Source organism: Rhinoderma darwinii, unplaced genomic scaffold, assembly GCF_050947455.1.
Source record: "Rhinoderma darwinii isolate aRhiDar2 unplaced genomic scaffold, aRhiDar2.hap1 Scaffold_4402, whole genome shotgun sequence".
NCBI lineage: Eukaryota > Metazoa > Chordata > Amphibia > Anura > Rhinodermatidae > Rhinoderma > Rhinoderma darwinii.
The window spans coordinates 113,761-128,732 of record NW_027463873.1 but is presented as its reverse complement, the minus strand read 5'-3'; the positions used below and the strand labels follow the sequence as shown (position 1 = coordinate 128,732).

At 47.6% G+C, this 14,972-nt stretch overlaps 10 non-coding genes across 10 annotated transcripts; all 10 read right to left on the bottom strand.

Moving 5' to 3' along the window:
• Positions 1-904: 904 nt before the first annotated feature.
• Positions 905-1,095, bottom strand: LOC142714121 (U2 spliceosomal RNA). The gene has a single exon (XR_012870327.1). It is a non-coding gene; the product is annotated as a U2 spliceosomal RNA (small nuclear RNA).
• Positions 1,096-2,409: 1,314 nt separating this feature from the next.
• LOC142714120 (U2 spliceosomal RNA) lies at positions 2,410-2,600 on the bottom strand. The gene has a single exon (XR_012870326.1). It is a non-coding gene; the product is annotated as a U2 spliceosomal RNA (small nuclear RNA).
• Positions 2,601-3,892: 1,292 nt separating this feature from the next.
• Positions 3,893-4,083, bottom strand: LOC142714122 (U2 spliceosomal RNA). The gene has a single exon (XR_012870328.1). It is a non-coding gene; the product is annotated as a U2 spliceosomal RNA (small nuclear RNA).
• A 1,284-nt stretch (positions 4,084-5,367) lies between these two features.
• LOC142714119 (U2 spliceosomal RNA) lies at positions 5,368-5,558 on the bottom strand. The gene has a single exon (XR_012870325.1). It is a non-coding gene; the product is annotated as a U2 spliceosomal RNA (small nuclear RNA).
• A 1,308-nt stretch (positions 5,559-6,866) lies between these two features.
• LOC142714118 (U2 spliceosomal RNA) lies at positions 6,867-7,057 on the bottom strand. The gene has a single exon (XR_012870324.1). It is a non-coding gene; the product is annotated as a U2 spliceosomal RNA (small nuclear RNA).
• Positions 7,058-8,361: 1,304 nt separating this feature from the next.
• LOC142714117 (U2 spliceosomal RNA) lies at positions 8,362-8,552 on the bottom strand. The gene has a single exon (XR_012870323.1). It is a non-coding gene; the product is annotated as a U2 spliceosomal RNA (small nuclear RNA).
• A 1,284-nt stretch (positions 8,553-9,836) lies between these two features.
• On the bottom strand, positions 9,837-10,027 carry LOC142714116 (U2 spliceosomal RNA). Its single transcript, XR_012870322.1, has one exon. It is a non-coding gene; the product is annotated as a U2 spliceosomal RNA (small nuclear RNA).
• Positions 10,028-11,327: 1,300 nt separating this feature from the next.
• LOC142714114 (U2 spliceosomal RNA) lies at positions 11,328-11,518 on the bottom strand. The gene has a single exon (XR_012870320.1). It is a non-coding gene; the product is annotated as a U2 spliceosomal RNA (small nuclear RNA).
• Positions 11,519-12,810: 1,292 nt separating this feature from the next.
• Positions 12,811-13,001, bottom strand: LOC142714113 (U2 spliceosomal RNA). The gene has a single exon (XR_012870319.1). It is a non-coding gene; the product is annotated as a U2 spliceosomal RNA (small nuclear RNA).
• A 1,280-nt stretch (positions 13,002-14,281) lies between these two features.
• On the bottom strand, positions 14,282-14,472 carry LOC142714111 (U2 spliceosomal RNA). Its single transcript, XR_012870318.1, has one exon. It is a non-coding gene; the product is annotated as a U2 spliceosomal RNA (small nuclear RNA).
• Positions 14,473-14,972: the final 500 nt, after the last annotated feature.

The window sequence follows — 14,972 nt, the reverse complement described above, 5'->3', positions numbered from 1 at the left end:
CTTTTATCTCTGAGGCCCCATTATGATGTCAGAAAGCTGGCTCTGGAATCCTGAGGGCTCCACTATGACACGTGCAAAGTTCCGTCTGAACTTTATATAAGACGGTGAGGCTCAGTCAGTCACTCAGTGTTGCCTGAGAGGGCAACACTGCAACAGCCGGCCGCCAGGCTGTCTTTTTTTTGCACAGCTAGTTGCCTCCAGGAGGCCACAAGAGGGAGACAAGGGACTGCAAAATGGAAAATAGGCATCCACCAACTTTACAGACAACTTCTCCTTGCTCCTACAACCTCCATCCTTGCACAGTTTGTTATTCTTCTAGGTAACATAGTAACAAATCCAAATTGCTGCTCTCTTTGTAGGCAAGCAAGGCTTTGTTGCAACTGCAATTCTTACTTCTTCTTGAAATGTAGGGACGACAGTACATTCCATCACATCCATCTAGTGTACACAGGTAGGTCCATTGTGGCGGGCAGGCGAGCGGGCGGGCTGCTTTATTGGCTGTTTGCTGTTCCCCTACTCCACTCCACTATTTGACTGTTGTGCTGCATCAATCAATCAATCAATCAATCAATCAATCAATCAATCAATCAATCAATCAATCAATCAGTGACTGGCTCAGGTGCAGCTCTTTAACTTACCTAAAAGGGAGGGCGGAGAGAAGACAAGGAAGGTGAATGAGGTGTTCCAATGTGAAATGCCGGAAACACAGAAACACAGACGACACACAACAAGAGGTGGCAATCTATTCATTAATTGCATTTAATCAATGAGCTCATTATCACTCATGCATTGTCCAACAGGTGTTGAAATAATGGGATTAAAAGGGGAGATCCCTTCAGAAAGACAGAAACAATAGCAAAGACAAAAAACACTTTTGGAATCTGCTTTTAGTCAACACATAAGGAAAGGGTGCACCGGTCCTGGAAATACTGCAATACCAGGTCAATGCGTGGAGTGGACAGAGCAAGCTCTATTTCCATCTCCCTGTTCTAAAAATCCATTTAATATATGGTCCCCAGATAGGGGACGTATCAGATATTAAACTGATAAGAACAGATACTACACTTGATCTTAGCCAAAAGGCCGAGAAGCGATAACCCGAACGGGCCGCGCGTTGCCCGAGCCTGCCCGATACTGCTGTTCAGCCCTTGCAGCGATTCAGCCTACTTCTAGGCAATTCCATGGGGCCCTGCAGGCTCACACACTCACAGCTACACGGGAGGTGAATAAAGGCCGGAGAGGAAGCCAGACAGGATTTGCTTCTTTTGCTTGCACCACAATGCAGTGCTGAAAGAGGAGGAATCTACATAAAAACGCCTTCCTGGCAACGCCCAAATGCCCTGCTGCCATGCAGATAAACACTGGCAGCGGCAGCAAGTGCATGCCCACAGCCACCCCTTGTTCCTTCACACCTTGTATCAGCTGTAATCCAGTCCAGTCCAGTGCTGCCTGCTGAGCAGCACTGACCAACACTGCCTGGGCCCAGGCTTTTATCTCTGAGGCCCCATTATGATGTCAGAAAGCTGGCTCTGGAATCCTGAGGGCTCCACTATGACACGTGCAAAGTTCCGTCTGAACTTTATATAAGACGGTGAGGCTCAGTCAGTCACTCAGTGTTGCCTGAGAGGGCAACACTGCAACAGCCGGCCGCCAGGCTGTCTTTTTTTTGCACAGCTAGTTGCCTCCAGGAGGCCACAAGAGGGAGACAAGGGACTGCAAAATGGAAAATAGGCATCCACCAACTTTACAGACAACTTCTCCTTGCTCCTACAACCTCCATCCTTGCACAGTTTGTTATTCTTCTAGGTAACATAGTAACAAATCCAAATTGCTGCTCTCTTTGTAGGCAAGCAAGGCTTTGTTGCAACTGCAATTCTTACTTCTTCTTGAAATGTAGGGACGACAGTACATTCCATCACATCCATCTAGTGTACACAGGTAGGTCCATTGTGGCGGGCAGGCGAGCGGGCGGGCTGCTTTATTGGCTGTTTGCTGTTCCCCTACTCCACTCCACTATTTGACTGTTGTGCTGCATCAATCAATCAATCAATCAATCAATCAATCAATCAATCAATCAATCAATCAATCAATCAATATCAATCAATCAATCAGTGGCTGGCTCAGGTGCAGCTCTTTAACTTACCTAAAAGGGAGGGCGGAGAGAAGACAAGGAAGGTGAATGAGGTGTTCCAATGTGAAATGCCGGAAACACAGAAACACAGACGACACACAACAAGAGGTGGCAATCTATTCATTAATTGCATTTAATCAATGAGCTCATTATCACTCATGCATTGTCCAACAGGTGTTGAAATAATGGGATTAAAAGGGGAGATCCCTTCAGAAAGACAGAAACAATAGCAAAGACAAAAAACACTTTTGGAATCTGCTTTTAGTCAACACATAAGGAAAGGGTGCACCGGTCCTGGAAATACTGCAATACCAGGTCAATGCGTGGAGTGGACAGAGCAAGCTCTATTTCCATCTCCCTGTTCTAAAAATCCATTTAATATATGGTCCCCAGATAGGGGACGTATCAGATATTAAACTGATAAGAACAGATACTACACTTGATCTTAGCCAAAAGGCCGAGAAGCGATAACCCGAACGGGCCGCGCGTTGCCCGAGCCTGCCCGATACTGCTGTTCAGCCCTTGCAGCGATTCAGCCTACTTCTAGGCAATTCCATGGGGCCCTGCAGGCTCACACACTCACAGCTACACGGGAGGTGAATAAAGGCCGGAGAGGAAGCCAGACAGGATTTGCTTCTTTTGCTTGCACCACAATGCAGTGCTGAAAGAGGAGGAATCTACATAAAAACGCCTTCCTGGCAACGCCCAAATGCCCTGCTGCCATGCAGATAAACACTGGCAGCGGCAGCAAGTGCATGCCCACAGCCACCCCTTGTTCCTTCACACCTTGTATCAGCTGTAATCCAGTCCAGTCCAGTGCTGCCTGCTGAGCAGCACTGACCAACACTGCCTGGGCCCAGGCTTTTATCTCTGAGGCCCCATTATGATGTCAGAAAGCTGGCTCTGGAATCCTGAGGGCTCCACTATGACACGTGCAAAGTTCCGTCTGAACTTTATATAAGACGGTGAGGCTCAGTCAGTCACTCAGTGTTGCCTGAGAGGGCAACACTGCAACAGCCGGCCGCCAGGCTGTCTTTTTTTTGCACAGCTAGTTGCCTCCAGGAGGCCACAAGAGGGAGACAAGGGACTGCAAAATGGAAAATAGGCATCCACCAACTTTACAGACAACTTCTCCTTGCTCCTACAACCTCCATCCTTGCACAGTTTGTTATTCTTCTAGGTAACATAGTAACAAATCCAAATTGCTGCTCTCTTTGTAGGCAAGCAAGGCTTTGTTGCAACTGCAATTCTTACTTCTTCTTGAAATGTAGGGACGACAGTACATTCCATCACATCCATCTAGTGTACACAGGTAGGTCCATTGTGGCGGGCAGGCGAGCGGGCGGGCTGCTTTATTGGCTGTTTGCTGTTCCCCTACTCCACTCCACTATTTGACTGTTGTGCTGCATCAATCAATCAATCAATCAATCAATCAATCAATCAATCAATCAATCAATCAATCAGTGGCTGGCTCAGGTGCAGCTCTTTAACTTACCTAAAAGGGAGGGCGGAGAGAAGACAAGGAAGGTGAATGAGGTGTTCCAATGTGAAATGCCGGAAACACAGAAACACAGACGACACACAACAAGAGGTGGCAATCTATTCATTAATTGCATTTAATCAATGAGCTCATTATCACTCATGCATTGTCCAACAGGTGTTGAAATAATGGGATTAAAAGGGGAGATCCCTTCAGAAAGACAGAAACAATAGCAAAGACAAAAAACACTTTTGGAATCTGCTTTTAGTCAACACATAAGGAAAGGGTGCACAGGTCCTGGAAATACTGCAATACCAGGTCAATGCGTGGAGTGGACAGAGCAAGCTCTATTTCCATCTCCCTGTTCTAAAAATCCATTTAATATATGGTCCCCAGATAGGGGACGTATCAGATATTAAACTGATAAGAACAGATACTACACTTGATCTTAGCCAAAAGGCCGAGAAGCGATAACCCGAACGGGCCGCGCGTTGCCCGAGCCTGCCCGATACTGCTGTTCAGCCCTTGCAGCGATTCAGCCTACTTCTAGGCAATTCCATGGGGCCCTGCAGGCTCACACACTCACAGCTACACGGGAGGTGAATAAAGGCCGGAGAGGAAGCCAGACAGGATTTGCTTCTTTTGCTTGCACCACAATGCAGTGCTGAAAGAGGAGGAATCTACATAAAAACGCCTTCCTGGCAACGCCCAAATGCCCTGCTGCCATGCAGATAAACACTGGCAGCGGCAGCAAGTGCATGCCCACAGCCACCCCTTGTTCCTTCACACCTTGTATCAGCTGTAATCCAGTCCAGTCCAGTGCTGCCTGCTGAGCAGCACTGACCAACACTGCCTGGGCCCAGGCTTTTATCTCTGAGGCCCCATTATGATGTCAGAAAGCTGGCTCTGGAATCCTGAGGGCTCCACTATGACACGTGCAAAGTTCCGTCTGAACTTTATATAAGACGGTGAGGCTCAGTCAGTCACTCAGTGTTGCCTGAGAGGGCAACACTGCAACAGCCGGCCGCCAGGCTGTCTTTTTTTTGCACAGCTAGTTGCCTCCAGGAGGCCACAAGAGGGAGACAAGGGACTGCAAAATGGAAAATAGGCATCCACCAACTTTACAGACAACTTCTCCTTGCTCCTACAACCTCCATCCTTGCACAGTTTGTTATTCTTCTAGGTAACATAGTAACAAATCCAAATTGCTGCTCTCTTTGTAGGCAAGCAAGGCTTTGTTGCAACTGCAATTCTTACTTCTTCTTGAAATGTAGGGACGACAGTACATTCCATCACATCCATCTAGTGTACACAGGTAGGTCCATTGTGGCGGGCAGGCGAGCGGGCGGGCTGCTTTATTGGCTGTTTGCTGTTCCCCTACTCCACTCCACTATTTGACTGTTGTGCTGCATCAATCAATCAATCAATCAATCAATCAATCAATCAATCAATCAATCAGTGGCTGGCTCAGGTGCAGCTCTTTAACTTACCTAAAAGGGAGGGCGGAGAGAAGACAAGGAAGGTGAATGAGGTGTTCCAATGTGAAATGCCGGAAACACAGAAACACAGACGACACACAACAAGAGGTGGCAATCTATTCATTAATTGCATTTAATCAATGAGCTCATTATCACTCATGCATTGTCCAACAGGTGTTGAAATAATGGGATTAAAAGGGGAGATCCCTTCAGAAAGACAGAAACAATAGCAAAGACAAAAAACACTTTTGGAATCTGCTTTTAGTCAACACATAAGGAAAGGGTGCACCGGTCCTGGAAATACTGCAATACCAGGTCAATGCGTGGAGTGGACAGAGCAAGCTCTATTTCCATCTCCCTGTTCTAAAAATCCATTTAATATATGGTCCCCAGATAGGGGACGTATCAGATATTAAACTGATAAGAACAGATACTACACTTGATCTTAGCCAAAAGGCCGAGAAGCGATAACCCGAACGGGCCGCGCGTTGCCCGAGCCTGCCCGATACTGCTGTTCAGCCCTTGCAGCGATTCAGCCTACTTCTAGGCAATTCCATGGGGCCCTGCAGGCTCACACACTCACAGCTACACGGGAGGTGAATAAAGGCCGGAGAGGAAGCCAGACAGGATTTGCTTCTTTTGCTTGCACCACAATGCAGTGCTGAAAGAGGAGGAATCTACATAAAAACGCCTTCCTGGCAACGCCCAAATGCCCTGCTGCCATGCAGATAAACACTGGCAGCGGCAGCAAGTGCATGCCCACAGCCACCCCTTGTTCCTTCACACCTTGTATCAGCTGTAATCCAGTCCAGTCCAGTGCTGCCTGCTGAGCAGCACTGACCAACACTGCCTGGGCCCAGGCTTTTATCTCTGAGGCCCCATTATGATGTCAGAAAGCTGGCTCTGGAATCCTGAGGGCTCCACTATGACACGTGCAAAGTTCCGTCTGAACTTTATATAAGACGGTGAGGCTCAGTCAGTCACTCAGTGTTGCCTGAGAGGGCAACACTGCAACAGCCGGCCGCCAGGCTGTCTTTTTTTTGCACAGCTAGTTGCCTCCAGGAGGCCACAAGAGGGAGACAAGGGACTGCAAAATGGAAAATAGGCATCCACCAACTTTACAGACAACTTCTCCTTGCTCCTACAACCTCCATCCTTGCACAGTTTGTTATTCTTCTAGGTAACATAGTAACAAATCCAAATTGCTGCTCTCTTTGTAGGCAAGCAAGGCTTTGTTGCAACTGCAATTCTTACTTCTTCTTGAAATGTAGGGACGACAGTACATTCCATCACATCCATCTAGTGTACACAGGTAGGTCCATTGTGGCGGGCAGGCGAGCGGGCGGGCTGCTTTATTGGCTGTTTGCTGTTCCCCTACTCCACTCCACTATTTGACTGTTGTGCTGCATCAATCAATCAATCAATCAATCAATCAATCAATCAATCAATCAATCAATCAATCAATCAATCAATCAATCAGTGGCTGGCTCAGGTGCAGCTCTTTAACTTACCTAAAAGGGAGGGCGGAGAGAAGACAAGGAAGGTGAATGAGGTGTTCCAATGTGAAATGCCGGAAACACAGAAACACAGACGACACACAACAAGAGGTGGCAATCTATTCATTAATTGCATTTAATCAATGAGCTCATTATCACTCATGCATTGTCCAACAGGTGTTGAAATAATGGGATTAAAAGGGGAGATCCCTTCAGAAAGACAGAAACAATAGCAAAGACAAAAAACACTTTTGGAATCTGCTTTTAGTCAACACATAAGGAAAGGGTGCACCGGTCCTGGAAATACTGCAATACCAGGTCAATGCGTGGAGTGGACAGAGCAAGCTCTATTTCCATCTCCCTGTTCTAAAAATCCATTTAATATATGGTCCCCAGATAGGGGACGTATCAGATATTAAACTGATAAGAACAGATACTACACTTGATCTTAGCCAAAAGGCCGAGAAGCGATAACCCGAACGGGCCGCGCGTTGCCCGAGCCTGCCCGATACTGCTGTTCAGCCCTTGCAGCGATTCAGCCTACTTCTAGGCAATTCCATGGGGCCCTGCAGGCTCACACACTCACAGCTACACGGGAGGTGAATAAAGGCCGGAGAGGAAGCCAGACAGGATTTGCTTCTTTTGCTTGCACCACAATGCAGTGCTGAAAGAGGAGGAATCTACATAAAAACGCCTTCCTGGCAACGCCCAAATGCCCTGCTGCCATGCAGATAAACACTGGCAGCGGCAGCAAGTGCATGCCCACAGCCACCCCTTGTTCCTTCACACCTTGTATCAGCTGTAATCCAGTCCAGTCCAGTGCTGCCTGCTGAGCAGCACTGACCAACACTGCCTGGGCCCAGGCTTTTATCTCTGAGGCCCCATTATGATGTCAGAAAGCTGGCTCTGGAATCCTGAGGGCTCCACTATGACACGTGCAAAGTTCCGTCTGAACTTTATATAAGACGGTGAGGCTCAGTCAGTCACTCAGTGTTGCCTGAGAGGGCAACACTGCAACAGCCGGCCGCCAGGCTGTCTTTTTTTTGCACAGCTAGTTGCCTCCAGGAGGCCACAAGAGGGAGACAAGGGACTGCAAAATGGAAAATAGGCATCCACCAACTTTACAGACAACTTCTCCTTGCTCCTACAACCTCCATCCTTGCACAGTTTGTTATTCTTCTAGGTAACATAGTAACAAATCCAAATTGCTGCTCTCTTTGTAGGCAAGCAAGGCTTTGTTGCAACTGCAATTCTTACTTCTTCTTGAAATGTAGGGACGACAGTACATTCCATCACATCCATCTAGTGTACACAGGTAGGTCCATTGTGGCGGGCAGGCGAGCGGGCGGGCTGCTTTATTGGCTGTTTGCTGTTCCCCTACTCCACTCCACTATTTGACTGTTGTGCTGCATCAATCAATCAATCAATCAATCAATCAATCAATCAATCAATCAATCAATCAATCAATCAATCAATCAGTGGCTGGCTCAGGTGCAGCTCTTTAACTTACCTAAAAGGGAGGGCGGAGAGAAGACAAGGAAGGTGAATGAGGTGTTCCAATGTGAAATGCCGGAAACACAGAAACACAGACGACACACAACAAGAGGTGGCAATCTATTCATTAATTGCATTTAATCAATGAGCTCATTATCACTCATGCATTGTCCAACAGGTGTTGAAATAATGGGATTAAAAGGGGAGATCCCTTCAGAAAGACAGAAACAATAGCAAAGACAAAAAACACTTTTGGAATCTGCTTTTAGTCAACACATAAGGAAAGGGTGCACCGGTCCTGGAAATACTGCAATACCAGGTCAATGCGTGGAGTGGACAGAGCAAGCTCTATTTCCATCTCCCTGTTCTAAAAATCCATTTAATATATGGTCCCCAGATAGGGGACGTATCAGATATTAAACTGATAAGAACAGATACTACACTTGATCTTAGCCAAAAGGCCGAGAAGCGATAACCCGAACGTGCCGCGCGTTGCCCGAGCCTGCCCGATACTGCTGTTCAGCCCTTGCAGCGATTCAGCCTACTTCTAGGCAAATCCATGGGGCCCTGCAGGCTCACACACTCACAGCTACACGGGAGGTGAATAAAGGCCGGAGAGGAAGCCAGACAGGATTTGCTTCTTTTGCTTGCACCACAATGCAGTGCTGAAAGAGGAGGAATCTACATAAAAACGCCTTCCTGGCAACGCCCAAATGCCCTGCTGCCATGCAGATAAACACTGGCAGCGGCAGCAAGTGCATGCCCACAGCCACCCCTTGTTCCTTCACACCTTGTATCAGCTGTAATCCAGTCCAGTCCAGTGCTGCCTGCTGAGCAGCACTGACCAACACTGCCTGGGCCCAGGCTTTTATCTCTGAGGCCCCATTATGATGTCAGAAAGCTGGCTCTGGAATCCTGAGGGCTCCACTATGACACGTGCAAAGTTCCGTCTGAACTTTATATAAGACGGTGAGGCTCAGTCAGTCACTCAGTGTTGCCTGAGAGGGCAACACTGCAACAGCCGGCCACCAGGCTGTCTTTTTTTTGCACAGCTAGTTGCCTCCAGGAGGCCACAAGAGGGAGACAAGGGACTGCAAAATGGAAAATAGGCATCCACCAACTTTACAGACAACTTCTCCTTGCTCCTACAACCTCCATCCTTGCACAGTTTGTTATTCTTCTAGGTAACATAGTAACAAATCCAAATTGCTGCTCTCTTTGTAGGCAAGCAAGGCTTTGTTGCAACTGCAATTCTTACTTCTTCTTGAAATGTAGGGACGACAGTACATTCCATCACATCCATCTAGTGTACACAGGTAGGTCCATTGTGGCGGGCAGGCGAGCGGGCGGGCTGCTTTATTGGCTGTTTGCTGTTCCCCTACTCCACTCCACTATTTGACTGTTGTGCTGCATCAATCAATCAATCAATCAATCAATCAATCAATCAATCAATCAATCAGTGGCTGGCTCAGGTGCAGCTCTTTAACTTACCTAAAAGGGAGGGCGGAGAGAAGACAAGGAAGGTGAATGAGGTGTTCCAATGTGAAATGCCGGAAACACAGAAACACAGACGACACACAACAAGAGGTGGCAATCTATTCATTAATTGCATTTAATCAATGAGCTCATTATCACTCATGCATTGTCCAACAGGTGTTGAAATAATGGGATTAAAAGGGGAGATCCCTTCAGAAAGACAGAAACAATAGCAAAGACAAAAAACACTTTTGGAATCTGCTTTTAGTCAACACATAAGGAAAGGGTGCACCGGTCCTGGAAATACTGCAATACCAGGTCAATGCGTGGAGTGGACAGAGCAAGCTCTATTTCCATCTCCCTGTTCTAAAAATCCATTTAATATATGGTCCCCAGATAGGGGACGTATCAGATATTAAACTGATAAGAACAGATACTACACTTGATCTTAGCCAAAAGGCCGAGAAGCGATAACCCGAACGGGCCGCGCGTTGCCCGAGCCTGCCCGATACTGCTGTTCAGCCCTTGCAGCGATTCAGCCTACTTCTAGGCAATTCCATGGGGCCCTGCAGGCTCACACACTCACAGCTACACGGGAGGTGAATAAAGGCCGGAGAGGAAGCCAGACAGGATTTGCTTCTTTTGCTTGCACCACAATGCAGTGCTGAAAGAGGAGGAATCTACATAAAAACGCCTTCCTGGCAACGCCCAAATGCCCTGCTGCCATGCAGATAAACACTGGCAGCGGCAGCAAGTGCATGCCCACAGCCACCCCTTGTTCCTTCACACCTTGTATCAGCTGTAATCCAGTCCAGTCCAGTGCTGCCTGCTGAGCAGCACTGACCAACACTGCCTGGGCCCAGGCTTTTATCTCTGAGGCCCCATTATGATGTCAGAAAGCTGGCTCTGGAATCCTGAGGGCTCCACTATGACACGTGCAAAGTTCCGTCTGAACTTTATATAAGACGGTGAGGCTCAGTCAGTCACTCAGTGTTGCCTGAGAGGGCAACACTGCAACAGCCGGCCGCCAGGCTGTCTTTTTTTTGCACAGCTAGTTGCCTCCAGGAGGCCACAAGAGGGAGACAAGGGACTGCAAAATGGAAAATAGGCATCCACCAACTTTACAGACAACTTCTCCTTGCTCCTACAACCTCCATCCTTGCACAGTTTGTTATTCTTCTAGGTAACATAGTAACAAATCCAAATTGCTGCTCTCTTTGTAGGCAAGCAAGGCTTTGTTGCAACTGCAATTCTTACTTCTTCTTGAAATGTAGGGACGACAGTACATTCCATCACATCCATCTAGTGTACACAGGTAGGTCCATTGTGGCGGGCAGGCGAGCGGGCGGGCTGCTTTATTGGCTGTTTGCTGTTCCCCTACTCCACTCCACTATTTGACTGTTGTGCTGCATCAATCAATCAATCAATCAATCAATCAATCAATCAATCAATCAATCAATCAATCAATCAATCAGTGGCTGGCTCAGGTGCAGCTCTTTAACTTACCTAAAAGGGAGGGCGGAGAGAAGACAAGGAAGGTGAATGAGGTGTTCCAATGTGAAATGCCGGAAACACAGAAACACAGACGACACACAACAAGAGGTGGCAATCTATTCATTAATTGCATTTAATCAATGAGCTCATTATCACTCATGCATTGTCCAACAGGTGTTGAAATAATGGGATTAAAAGGGGAGATCCCTTCAGAAAGACAGAAACAATAGCAAAGACAAAAAACACTTTTGGAATCTGCTTTTAGTCAACACATAAGGAAAGGGTGCACCGGTCCTGGAAATACTGCAATACCAGGTCAATGCGTGGAGTGGACAGAGCAAGCTCTATTTCCATCTCCCTGTTCTAAAAATCCATTTAATATATGGTCCCCAGATAGGGGACGTATCAGATATTAAACTGATAAGAACAGATACTACACTTGATCTTAGCCAAAAGGCCGAGAAGCGATAACCCAAACGGGCCGCGCGTTGCCCGAGCCTGCCCGATACTGCTGTTCAGCCCTTGCAGCGATTCAGCCTACTTCTAGGCAATTCCATGGGGCCCTGCAGGCTCACACACTCACAGCTACACGGGAGGTGAATAAAGGCCGGAGAGGAAGCCAGACAGGATTTGCTTCTTTTGCTTGCACCACAATGCAGTGCTGAAAGAGGAGGAATCTACATAAAAACGCCTTCCTGGCAACGCCCAAATGCCCTGCTGCCATGCAGATAAACACTGGCAGCGGCAGCAAGTGCATGCCCACAGCCACCCCTTGTTCCTTCACACCTTGTATCAGCTGTAATCCAGTCCAGTCCAGTGCTGCCTGCTGAGCAGCACTGACCAACACTGCCTGGGCCCAGGCTTTTATCTCTGAGGCCCCATTATGATGTCAGAAAGCTGGCTCTGGAATCCTGAGGGCTCCACTATGACACGTGCAAAGTTCCGTCTGAACTTTATATAAGACGGTGAGGCTCAGTCAGTCACTCAGTGTTGCCTGAGAGGGCAACACTGCAACAGCCGGCCGCCAGGCTGTCTTTTTTTTGCACAGCTAGTTGCCTCCAGGAGGCCACAAGAGGGAGACAAGGGACTGCAAAATGGAAAATAGGCATCCACCAACTTTACAGACAACTTCTCCTTGCTCCTACAACCTCCATCCTTGCACAGTTTGTTATTCTTCTAGGTAACATAGTAACAAATCCAAATTGCTGCTCTCTTTGTAGGCAAGCAAGGCTTTGTTGCAACTGCAATTCTTACTTCTTCTTGAAATGTAGGGACGACAGTACATTCCATCACATCCATCTAGTGTACACAGGTAGGTCCATTGTGGCGGGCAGGCGAGCGGGCGGGCTGCTTTATTGGCTGTTTGCTGTTCCCCTACTCCACTCCACTATTTGACTGTTGTGCTGCATCAATCAATCAATCAATCAATCAATCAATCAATCAATCAATCAATCAATCAATCAGTGGCTGGCTCAGGTGCAGCTCTTTAACTTACCTAAAAGGGAGGGCGGAGAGAAGACAAGGAAGGTGAATGAGGTGTTCCAATGTGAAATGCCGGAAACACAGACACACAGACGACACACAACAAGAGGTGGCAATCTATTCATTAATTGCATTTAATCAATGAGCTCATTATCACTCATGCATTGTCCAACAGGTGTTGAAATAATGGGATTAAAAGGGGAGATCCCTTCAGAAAGACAGAAACAATAGCAAAGACAAAAAACACTTTTGGAATCTGCTTTTAGTCAACACATAAGGAAAGGGTGCACCGGTCCTGGAAATACTGCAATACCAGGTCAATGCGTGGAGTGGACAGAGCAAGCTCTATTTCCATCTCCCTGTTCTAAAAATCCATTTAATATATGGTCCCCAGATAGGGGACGTATCAGATATTAAACTGATAAGAACAGATACTACACTTGATCTTAGCCAAAAGGCCGAGAAGCGATAACCCAAACGGGCCGCGCGTTGCCCGAGCCTGCCCGATACTGCTGTTCAGCCCTTGCAGCGATTCAGCCTACTTCTAGGCAATTCCATGGGGCCCTGCAGGCTCACACACTCACAGCTACACGGGAGGTGAATAAAGGCCGGAGAGGAAGCCAGACAGGATTTGCTTCTTTTGCTTGCACCACAATGCAGTGCTGAAAGAGGAGGAATCTACATAAAAACGCCTTCCTGGCAACGCCCAAATGCCCTGCTGCCATGCAGATAAACACTGGCAGCGGCAGCAAGTGCATGCCCACAGCCACCCCTTGTTCCTTCACACCTTGTATCAGCTGTAATCCAGTCCAGTCCAGTGCTGCCTGCTGAGCAGCACTGACCAACACTGCCTGGGCCCAGGCTTTTATCTCTGAGGCCCCATTATGATGTCAGAAAGCTGGCTCTGGAATCCTGAGGGCTCCACTATGACACGTGCAAAGTTCCGTCTGAACTTTATATAAGACGGTGAGGCTCAGTCAGTCACTCAGTGTTGCCTGAGAGGGCAACACTGCAACAGCCGGCCGCCAGGCTGTCTTTTTTTTGCACAGCTAGTTGCCTCCAGGAGGCCACAAGAGGGAGACAAGGGACTGCAAAATGGAAAATAGGCATCCACCAACTTTACAGACAACTTCTCCTTGCTCCTACAACCTCCATCCTTGCACAGTTTGTTATTCTTCTAGGTAACATAGTAACAAATCCAAATTGCTGCTCTCTTTGTAGGCAAGCAAGGCTTTGTTGCAACTGCAATTCTTACTTCTTCTTGAAATGTAGGGACGACAGTACATTCCATCACATCCATCTAGTGTACACAGGTAGGTCCATTGTGGCGGGCAGGCGAGCGGGCGGGCTGCTTTATTGGCTGTTTGCTGTTCCCCTACTCCACTCCACTATTTGACTGTTGTGCTGCATCAATCAATCAATCAATCAATCAATCAATCAATCAATCAATCAGTGGCTGGCTCAGGTGCAGCTCTTTAACTTACCTAAAAGGGAGGGCGGAGAGAAGACAAGGAAGGTGAATGAGGTGTTCCAATGTGAAATGCCGGAAACACAGAAACACAGACGACACACAACAAGAGGTGGCAATCTATTCATTAATTGCATTTAATCAATGAGCTCATTATCACTCATGCATTGTCCAACAGGTGTTGAAATAATGGGATTAAAAGGGGAGATCCCTTCAGAAAGACAGAAACAATAGCAAAGACAAAAAACACTTTTGGAATCTGCTTTTAGTCAACACATAAGGAAAGGGTGCACCGGTCCTGGAAATACTGCAATACCAGGTCAATGCGTGGAGTGGACAGAGCAAGCTCTATTTCCATCTCCCTGTTCTAAAAATCCATTTAATATATGGTCCCCAGATAGGGGACGTATCAGATATTAAACTGATAAGAACAGATACTACACTTGATCTTAGCCAAAAGGCCGAGAAGCGATAACCCGAACGGGCCGCGCGTTGCCCGAGCCTGCCCGATACTGCTGTTCAGCCCTTGCAGCGATTCAGCCTACTTCTAGGCAATTCCATGGGGCCCTGCAGGCTCACACACTCACAGCTACACGGGAGGTGAATAAAGGCCGGAGAGGAAGCCAGACAGGATTTGCTTCTTTTGCTTGCACCACAATGCAGTGCTGAAAGAGGAGTAAATCTACATAAAAACGCCTTCCTGGCAACGCCCAAATGCCCTGCTGCCATGCAGATAAACACTGGCAGCGGCAGCAAGTGCATGCCCACAGCCACCCCTTGTTCCTTCACACCTTGTATCAGCTGTAATCCAGTCCAGTCCAGTGCTGCCTGCTGAGCAGCACTGACCAACACTGCCTGGGCCCAGGCTTTTATCTCTGAGGCCCCATTATGATGTCAGAAAGCTGGCTCTGGAATCCTGAGGGCTCCACTATGACACGTGCAAAGTTCCGTCTGAACTTTATATAAGACGGTG